Raw genomic sequence first — 10,807 nt, forward strand, 5'->3', positions numbered from 1 at the left:
TATGATTCTATTCTATGACCTGGGGGTTTGGGGGGACACAGGTGTTTGGGGAGTCGGGTTTTGGGGGGACGCAGGGGGTTGGGGACAGGGGTGTTTGGGGGGACTGAGGTGTTCATGGGGGCACTCAGGAGGTTTGGGAGGACCGAGGAGATTGGTGAGTTGGATTGTGGCCCCTCACGCACCAGCTCCCACCCATCTCCACACAGTACACCCCACCTCTGCCCCCGCGTCCCCCCCAATATTCCAGCCCCCCACAAACCCTCGTGCAAGACCTCACGTGAATCTTCAACCCAACCCTCGACCCCTCCCCAAAACCCCAACCACCCCCAGGGACCCTTGTGTGAATCCTTGTGGAAACCCTCATGTGAATCCTCGTTCAGGACCCCTGCACACACACCCCCCCGGCACTCCCCCTCCCTCCAAATCCCCCCTCAACCCCCTCCTTCATCCCCCAAATCACCGCTCCCCCCCAGCACCCTACAACAAGCCCTCTTGGAAATCCTTGTTGAAGGCCTCGTACAAAAATGCCTTGCACAACATCCATTCCCTTCCCCACACCCAAATACCCCCTCAAACCCATCCCCCACCCACAAATCCCCCCACAAATCCTTGTGCAAACCCTTGTGTGAATCCTTGTGTGAGGCCTCGTGCGAATCCTCGTGCAAGCCCCCTCCTGTACCGCTCCCCCAAATCCCCCCTCGACCCCTTTCCCAAGACCTCTAACCCCCAGCCCTGTAGAATCCCTCGTGCGAGCCCTCGTGCAAATACAAACACGAGCCCCTTCGTGCGCCACCGCCCCCTCCCCCAGCCCCAACCCTCCCCACTCCCTTATGAACCCGTTTGTGAACCCTCGTGCAAACCCTTGTGCAAACTTGTGGGAACGCTCAGGTACCATCATCCACCCCTCCCCCACCTCCAAATCTCTGCCAGCCCCTCCCCCACCCTCCAACCCCTCCCAACCCTCCTGCAAACCGTTGTGACAGCCCCCACCCCGCCCACCTCCCTCTCCCCTCCCCCCAACAGCCCCTCCCCCACTTCCCTACTTCACGGAATCACGGAATCACGGAATCTTCAGAGTTGGAAGGGACCTCTAGAGATCATCTAGTCCAACTCCCCTGCTAAAGCAGGATTGCCTAAAGCACATCCCTCAGGGCTGCATCCAGGCGGGTCTTGAAAATCTCCAGAGAAGGGGACTCCACAACCTCCCTGGGCAGCCTGTTCCAGTGCTCTGTCACCCTCACTGTAAAGAAGTTTTTCCGTGTATTTGAACGGAACTTCCTATGTTCTAGCTTGTGCCCATTGCCCCTTGTCCTGTCACTGGGAACCATTGAAAAGAGCCTGGCTCTGTCCTCCTTAAACCCACCCTTTAGATACTTGTAAACATTAATCAGGTCCCCCCTCAACCTTCTCTTCTCCAGGCTAAAGAGTCCCAGCTCTTTCAGCCTTTCCTCATAAGGGAGGTGCTCCAGTCCCACAATCATCTTGGTTGCCCTTCGCTGGACTCGCTCCAGTAGTTCCCTGTCCCTCTTGAACTGGGGAGCCCAGAACTGGACACAGTACTCCAGTTGTGGCCTCACCAGTGCAGAGTAGAGGGGGAGAATGACCTCCCTCGACCTACTGGCCACAGTCTTCCCTATGCAGCCCAGGATGCCATTGGCCTTCTTGGCGACAAGGGCACACTGCTGGCTCATGGATAATTTCCTGTCTACCAGGACCCCCAGGTCCTTCTCCTCAGAGCTGCTTCCCAGCATGTCCGCCCCTAACCTATACTGGTGTTTGGCATTCTTCCTTCCCAGGTGCAGGACCTTACACTTGCTTTTGTTGAACCTCATTTGGTTCTTCTCTGCCCAGCTCTCCAGCCTGTCCAGGTCACGCTGGATGGCAGCACGGCCCTCTGGAGTGTCGGCCACCCCTCCCAGCTTGGTATCATCAGCAAACTTGCTGAGGATACACTCTGTCCCCTCATCTAGGTCATTAATGAATATATTGAACAAAATTGGTCCAAGTATTGACCCCTGGGGGACACCACTGGTTACAGGCCTCCAACTGGACTCTGTGCCGCTGATCACAACCCTCTGGGTTCTGTCACTCAGCCAGCTCTCGATCCACCTCACTGTCACCTCGTCTAGCCCATACTTCCTCAGCTTCCTAATGAGGATGTTATGGGAGACAGTGTCAAAAGCCTTGCTAAGGTCAAGGTAGATGACATCTACGGCTCTCCCCTCATCCAGCCAACCTGTTATAACATCATAGAAAGCTATCAGATTGGTCAGGCATGATTTGCCCTTGGTAAATCCATGCTGACCACTTCCAATAACTTCCTGTTCCTCTATGTGTTTGGAGACGACATCCAGAATGAGTCGCTCCATTACCTTCCCAGGGACAGAGGTGAGACTAACCGGCCTGTAGTTCCCTGGGTCCTCCTTCTTGCCTTTTTTGAAGATTGGAGTGACGTTAGCCTTCCTCCAGTCCTCAGGCACCTCTCCTGTTCCCCATGACTTTTCAAAGATGATGGAGAGTGGTCTAGCGATAACATCTGCCAGCTCTCTCAGCACTCGCGGGTGCATCCCGTCAGGGCCCATGGATTTATGAATGTCCAGCTTGGCCAAGTGGTCTCTGACCCGGTCCTCCTCAACTAAGGGAAAATCTTCCTCTCTCCAGACCTTCCCCCTTGCCTCCAGGGTATGGGATGTGTGAGGGACGGCTTTATCAGTGAAGACCGAAGAAAAGAAGGCATTCAGTAACTCTGCCTTCTCTGTGTCTTCCACCACTAGGGCACCCGTCTCATTCATCAGTGGACCTATATTTTCCCTAGTTTTCCTTTTTCTGTTGATATACTGGAAAAATCTCTTCTTGTTATCTTTAACTGCAGCGGCCAAGCTGAGTTCTGATTGAGCTTTGGCCCTTCTAATCTTCCCCCTGCATAGCTTTGTTATATCTTGATAATCCTCATAAGTTGCTAAGCCCCTTTTCCAGAGAATGTAAGCCTTCCTTTTTTTCCTGAGGTCCAGCCAAAGCTCTCTATTTAGCCAGGTTGGTCTTCTTCCCCGTCGGCTCGTCTTTCGGGACATGGGGATGGCCTTCACCTGTGCTTCTAAGAGCACCTGCTTGAAGTATGACCAGCTTTCCTGGGCACCTTTGCTCTTCAAAACTGCCTCCCAAGGGACACTCTCAACCATGCTCCTAAACAGGCTAAAGTCTGCCCTTCGGAAATCAACTACTTCCCCTCTCCCAACCCCCGCAGCCCCCTGTGAACCCTTGTGCGAATCAGCATGCAAGGCCTCGTGCAAACCCCCTCCCCCCTTCCCAAATCCCCCCTCAACCCCGTCCCCCACATCCTCCAACACCCCCCGCTCTCCCTACCACAAGCCCTTAGGGAACTTGTCCTCGGGAAAACCCCCTTGCACGACATCCACCGCCTCCCCCGCCCCCAAATGCCCCCTCATGCCCCTACCCCACCACCCCAGCCCTCCCTGTCAAACCTCATGCAAACCCTCGCGCAAGCCTCCTCCTTTGCCACCCCCTATATCCCCCTTGAACCCCCCCTTCACCCTCCAAATTGCCCTCAAACCCTTCCCCCATGCCCCTTCCCCCCCCATGAACTGTTGTGCGAACCCTCGTGCAGGGCCCCGTGTGAATCCTTGTGCAAAGCCTCGTTCCAGCCCCCTCATGCGCCACCACCCACCTCCTGCCCCCCCCTCCCAAAATGCCTCCCGTGAACCCTCGTGTGCGGCCTCGTGCAAAATCCCAACCCCACGCCATCATCCCCCTATGAGCCCTCGTGCAAGGTCTTGTGTGAGCCCCCTCCTGCCCCACCCCCCCCCCCCACCCAACACACCCCAAATCCCCCCCCACTACCCACAACACCCCCAGACCCCTACGAACACTCATGCAAACCCTCGTGCAAAGTCCCCTTGCGTGACATCTACCTCCACTCCCCCAGCCCCTAAACCCCACCTCAGCCCCCTCCCCACACCCCAATCTTTCACCCCCCACAAGCCCTCGTGTGAACGCTCACATACCATCATCCGCCCCCTCCCACACCCCCCAAATTCCCCCTCAAATCCCACCCCCCAAGCCCCCCCGACCCCTATAAGCCCTTGTGCAAACACTCGTGTGAGCCCCCTCCCCTACCCCCCGACACCCGCAGCTCCCGGTGAACCCTGGTGCGAGGCCTCGTGCGAATCCTCCTGCAAAACCCCCTCATGGGCCACCGTCCATCCCACTCCCCCCTCCCCCACGCCCTAAGTCCCCCCTCAACCCCCTCCCCAGCCCCTACAAACCCTCGTGCGAATCTTTGTGCGAGCCCGCTTGTGCCTCACCCCCAGCTCCCACACCCCTCCCCCACCCCCAAATCCACCCCACCCCATCCCAATCCCTTCTAAGCCCCTCCCCCAACCCCCCCAGTCCCCTAGGAACTGCCATGTGAGTCCTTGTGCGAGGCCTCGAGCAGAATCCCAATCCCACGCCACCAGTCCTGCTACGAACCCTAGTGCAGGGTCTCGTGCGAGCCCCCCCGTACCCCACGTCCTACCCCTCCCACCCCAAATCTCCCCTTCCACCCTCTCCCCCACCCTTGAAACACCCCCAGCCTTACAAACCCTACAAACTCTTGTGCGAGTCCATGTGCAAAATACCCTAAATGCCACCATCCCCCATCCCCCCCCAACCTCTGAACCCCCCCAAACCCTTGTGCAAACCCACCACCCACACCCCTCAAATTCCATCCAAAAACCTCCCCCAGCCCCCTACAAACCCTCGTGAAAATCCTCCTGCGACCCCCTCATGTGCCAACCCCCAACCTCTCCCCCCACCCCCGAATCCACCGTGAACCCCCTGCCCCACCCCTTCAAACTCCTTACAAAGCCTCGTACAAATCCTCGTGCAAACGCTCATGTACCATCATCCACCACCTCCCTGACCCCCCAAAATCCCCCTCAAATCCCTCCCTCACCCCCTCAACCCCCACAGCCCCCTGTGAACTCTTGTGCAAACACTCGTGTGAGACCCCTCCCCTACCCCCCAATCTTCCAGCTCCCCACAAAACCTTGTGCAAACCCTTGTGTGAACCCTTGTGCAAACGCTCCTGGGAATGCTCCCCCAGCCTCTCAACCCGCCCGAACCCTCGTGTGAACTCACCACCCCCCCTCACATGTGTCCCCCCTCAACCCCCTCCCCCACCCTCTACAAACATTTGTGTGAATCCTGCAAGGGCTTGTGTGAATCCTCGTGCGAGCCCCCCTCACGCACTTCCCCCCCCTACTCACCCCCACCCCCTGCCCCCTCCCAACCCCCCAAACCCCTCCCCCACCCCATCAAGTGCCCCCTCAGCCCCTGACGCACCCTCGTGCAAACCTTTGTGCAATACCCACCATGCATCAACGCCCACCCCACCCTGTGCCCCTGATCCCCCTCCACCCACCTCCCCCGCCCCCTCATTTCCCCCCAGCCCCTGAAGAGCCCTCGAACAAACCCTGGTGTGAGGCCTTGTGCAAATCTTCGTGCCAAGTCCTGGTGTAAGAAAGGCAGGTATTGCTTTTGCAGAGGAGAAAAGCCGTTTCCATCAGAGGTGACACGATAAAGGAATGACTAAGACAAAGAGGCTCCAGCAAAGGCTTGTAGAACATCTCTTATCACACAGACAAAAGGACAAACTGATTCCTACTGGATTAGTGTCTAGAAGGGGAGTCAAACATTTAACCAGGGCTAATGACATTGAGCAATTTTTTTGTTAACAAAAAGGAAGGAAATAAACTAGTCAGATAATCCCTTTGGGTGTAGCATAGAGGGAAGTAAACAGAGGCAGGACACCCGGGAAGAATTTTAGGCACCTCGGACAGACTGTGAACCCTGGAGTACCCAACCAATGGGAAACAGGGGAGGGAAAAATTCGTCCGGGATTAGGGAATAAAAAGGTGTGTTTCAAGAACTGGAAGTGTGCCTACTTGCTAGGTCACCCGCTCTTGCAAGAACGTGAATAAAAATGTGCTTCACAGAGGATTCTGCCTGAGCCTATTTCATTCGGACTGGAACTTATTTCTCACAATCTGGGGGCTCATCTGGGAGCAGAAGTCATCTTCTTGGGAGTCCCTGTCACCGAAGGACAGGAAGACGCGTCCCGTTGATTTCAAGGGTCTCGTGGCTCGTTGGTGGGGATTCCGTGAGGAATCGACTAAGATCTCGAGACCCAGTTGGACGGCAGACTCTGTGAAGCACAGGGGGAGAAGGGATAGGTGCAGTAGGCACAGAGAGTACGACCAGCCAACTCCATGCACGGACCAAGGTAAGGAAAATTGGACTGTTAAAGTATTGCCTTGGTGGTCGGGACGTTCTAAGAGACTTGTGTGTGAGTGACTGAGACGTACTGCGGTACGAAGCAAGTGTGGAGTCCGGATCCGCGGTTCTGTAGTCCCGCGAGGGGCGCAGCTGGAGAAGGATGAAGCGAAAGGAAGGGGTGTAAGAAAAGTCTGTGTTCAGAATGGGAAATAAGGATTCTAGGCCTAGGGATGAGAAAGGGGATAATAAGAAAGACCCCGGGAACATTCCCCCAGACAGTCCTTTAGGGGAGAATGTTGAGGTTTCGGAATGATTCTTCTTGTACAAGGGATAAAGATAGAAAGAAAATGATTTGTTCTGCTTGGACCGCATCCTGGAGGGGCCGGGGGTGGATGGGGTGGCTGTGGACGTCCTGGGAAGGGTCTCAGGGGTGTCCTAGGGGTCCTGTGTCTGTCTTCGAGGATCCCAGAGGTGTCCCAGGGGGGACATGTTTGCATTTGCATTTGAATTTGTTTGGACCAAAGAACCCATAACACCTCCTAGTATATTTTGGCCCAAATTTGGATCTGATGAAGACTGGGTCTGTCAGACTTTAAACATGTATGTGAATAACAAGGAATAATAAGGAAGTAGAAGAAGGTGAATATGCTTTTTGCTGGGTCAAGATGAATAGATTCAGGATTCGGGGATGCCCAAATCCATTTTATATGTTCCCAGCCCAGACTGTCGATGATGTTTCAATCGACAAAGAAACTGAATCCCCGAAGTGGGACCCCTTAGACTGTTACTTGGGGGCAAGGAAGAGGGGTGAATAACAGGGGACGAGGACTGCCCCGACCACTCCTACCAGCAGCTCGGGGTTCACCGGCAGGGTGTTATCATTGTGGGAAAATAGGCCATTTGAGGCGGGAGTGCCCTGACTTGAGAAGGGAGGAACGAGTGTTGTCGTTGATGGATTTTGATTATGTAGCATAGGGAAGTCAGGGGTTTCCCAGCTCGAGGTCCCACCGGGAACCCTTGATAAATTTAAAGGTGGGACCTCGGGAAGAGGAAGCAGTCTTCTTAGTCGATACTGGAGCTTCTAGAACTTCTTTGAATTTTATACCCCAAGGGGCAAAATTGTCTAATCAATGAATAGTTGTGTCAGGAATAAAGGGTGAAGGTCTCTCAGTCCCTGTTTTTGAACCCATGATTGTGGGAAGCGAAACTGAAAAAGTGATGGGAACTCTGTTATACATACTGGAAGCTGGGAGTAACCTCCTAGGTAGGCATCTTATCACTGGTTTAGAATTAAAGATAGAAACTTTAAGAGAACAGGTAATGGTATCTATGAAGTTGCTAACAGAACAGGATGAGCAAAAGATAAGTCCCGAGGTATGGGTGAGTGAAGGGAACCGAGGAGGGTTAAAAATAGAACCCCTCAGGGTAAAACTCATTCTGCATTCAAATGTGATTCGACAAAAGCAGTACCCAATTCCCCTTGAGGGAAGGCGAGGGCTGCAACCAGTAATACAAGCACTAGCCAAAGATGGTTAATAGAACCTTGTATGTCCCCTTTTAACACTCCGATCCTGCCAGTACGAAAAACGGATGGTTCATATCGCTTAGTGCAAGACTTGAGAAAGATTAATGAAATAGTGCAGGCACGACATCCAGTGGTCCCAAATCCCTATACCCTAATGAGTAAAATTCCTCCTCATCATAAATGGTTTAGTGTAGTGGATTTAAAAGATGCTTTTTGGGCTTGTCCTCTAGATGAAGGGAGCAGAGATCTATTTGCATTTGAATGGGAAGATCCAGATACAGGGAGAAAGCAACAATATAGATGGACAGTGCTACCACAGGGATTTACAGAATCTCCTAATTTGTTTGGGCAAGTGTTAGAACAAGTGCTTGAACAATTCAAACATCCGTCGGGAATAGCCCTGCTTCAGTATGTGGATGATTTGTTAATCTCGGGAGAAGAAGAAAACAAAGTAAAAGAAGCTACCAATGAGTTATTAAATTTTTTAGGTCAGAAGGGGTTAAGAGTCTCAAAACCAAAATTACAGTATGTAGAATCAGAAGTGAAATATTTAGGACGTTTGATTAGTGAAGGAAGCTGCAAGATAAGTCCTGAAAGGATTAAAGGAATAGTGGAATTACCCTTGCCTGAGACCAAAAAGGAATTGAGAAAGTTTTTAGGATTAACTGGGTACTGCAGGCTGTGGATAGAAGGGTATGCACAAAGGACTAAAGGACTGTATTCTAAATTATTAGTAGATGAACCAAATATATTAAGATGGACAGAGGAAGAGAAAAATTTGATATGCGAATTAAAGCAAAGCCTAATAACTGCTCCAGTTTTAGCTTTACCATCCTTGGAGAAACCATTTCAGTTGTTTGTGACTGTAGAAAAAGGGGCTGCACTGGGAACATTAACTCAAGAATGGGGGGATAAATGACAGCCAGTAGCATATTTGTCAAAGCTTCTAGACCCAGTTTCTCGAGGATGGCCCGAATGTGTGCAGGCAGTAGCCGCTACTGCTTTATTAGTAGAAGAAAGCAGGAAGCTTACCTTTGGGGGAATGATAGAAGTTAGCACCCCCCACCAAGTCAAAACCATTTTAGCCGAAACCGTGGGAAAATGACTAACTGATTCAAGAATACTGAAGTATGAAGGAATTTTAATTGAAAAGGATGATTTGATTTTAACTACCAGCCCTTGCCTTAACCCAGTGAGCTTTTTGTGAAAAAATAGAGGCAAAGGATGAAGAACTTAAACACGAATGCATAGATGTAATTGAGTACCAGACTAGGATACGATCTGACTTAAGGGAAGAACCCCTATCTGGGGGTCTTCATTTGTTCGTAGAGGGTTCTTCAAGAGTGAAAGAAGGAAAGAGGTGTAATGGATATGCGGTGGTGCATGGAGTGAGTTAACTGTGGAATTTGGATAATGAGGTGACGTCTCTGTGCTCAAAGAGCAATTCAGACTGGCTTTGCTATCTCTGGTGCAGCCCAGGGGAGTGAAGGCCTGTCTGCCTATCACAGGATACATAAATGGTAGTCTTGGGGAGCCAGGACAGCCCTGCTTTTTGTCAGCGGAGACAGTAAAATCAAGATAACAGAGCCACCCCTGTCCCCACTACGAACACTCGTGCAAACACCTACCATCATCCATCCCATCCCGCAACCCCCAAATTCCCCTCAAATCGTGCCCCCGACCCCCCATCCCCCATGAACCCTTGTGTAAACACTCGTGTGAGCCCCCTCCCCAGCCCCCCAACACTCCCAGCCCCTGACTCTTTGCACAAGGGTTTGCACGAACCCTGATGTGAATCCTCGTGTGAGTCTCCTCACCCACCCCACCCCCAAATCCTCTGCAATTCCCCCCTGAAACCCCTCCCCCACCCTTTCAAACCCCCTGCGAACCCTCGTGCAGATCCTTCTGCAAAAGCTCCTCATGTGCCACCCCCTCCCCACCTCCAAAATCCCAAATCCCCCTTCAAACCCCTCCCCCACCCCTCAATCTTCCAGCCCCCCACAAGCCCTTGTGCAAGCCCTTGTGCAAGGCCTCGTGCGAATCTTTGAGTGAATCTTTGTGCGAGCCCTTGTGCCAACACCCCCGTGCACCGGCACCTGTCCCCCTCTGCACTCCCCACCCGTCCAGCCCCCCCCAACCCCTCCCCAACCACCCCCCAGCCCCCTACCATGAGCCCTCCTGGAAATCCTCATTCCAACCCTTGTGAAAAAAGCCCTCACAGGACACCTTCCCCCCTCCCCTTCTCCCAAATCCCCACTAAACCCCCTCCCCCACCACCCCAACCCCCTCCTACAAACCCTCCTGTAAATCCTTGTGCGAACTCCTGTGCAAGTCCTCGTGAAGGCCCTTCATGTGCCACCCCCAAATCCCCCCTTTTCCCACACCTCCAACCTCCCCCACCCGTACGAGCCCCTGTGCAAACCCTCGTGCAAGTGCTCGCATACCATCCTCCACTCCCTCCCCAACCCCTAAATCCCGCCTAACCCCTCCCCCACCCGCCTCCCATCCCTCCCCAGCCCCCTGCCAATCCTTGTGCAAATCCTCGTGTGAGCCCCCTTGTTCTCCCCCACCCCGAAATCCTGTACCTCTCCAACCTGCGACCTCCCCCAGCCCCCTACAAACTCTTGTGCGAGTTGTCGTGCAAGACCTTGCACAAATTCTTATGTGAATCCTTGGGAAAGTCCCCTCATGTCCTGCCGTCCACCCCCATTCCCCCCCCCGGAGCCCCCTTAACCCCTCTACCACATCCCCCCACCCCCCATCAATCTTCGTGCAAATCCTTGTGCGAGCCCCCTCCTGTGCCACCACTCACCCTGTCCCCCCTCTTCCTCCCCTCGAACCCACCCTCAAACCTCTCCCCCACACCCCCTGAAAAACCCTCATGTGAACCCCCATGCAAAACCTGCTCGTACGCTCTCCACACCCCTCCCCCACCCCTAAAATCCCCCCAAACCCCTACCCACCCCCAAAACCCCCTCATTCCTCTACGAACCCTTGTTTGAAGCC

The sequence above is a fragment of the Rissa tridactyla genome, chromosome 22, assembly GCF_028500815.1.
Source record: "Rissa tridactyla isolate bRisTri1 chromosome 22, bRisTri1.patW.cur.20221130, whole genome shotgun sequence".
In the NCBI taxonomy this organism is placed as follows: Eukaryota; Metazoa; Chordata; class Aves; order Charadriiformes; family Laridae; genus Rissa; species Rissa tridactyla.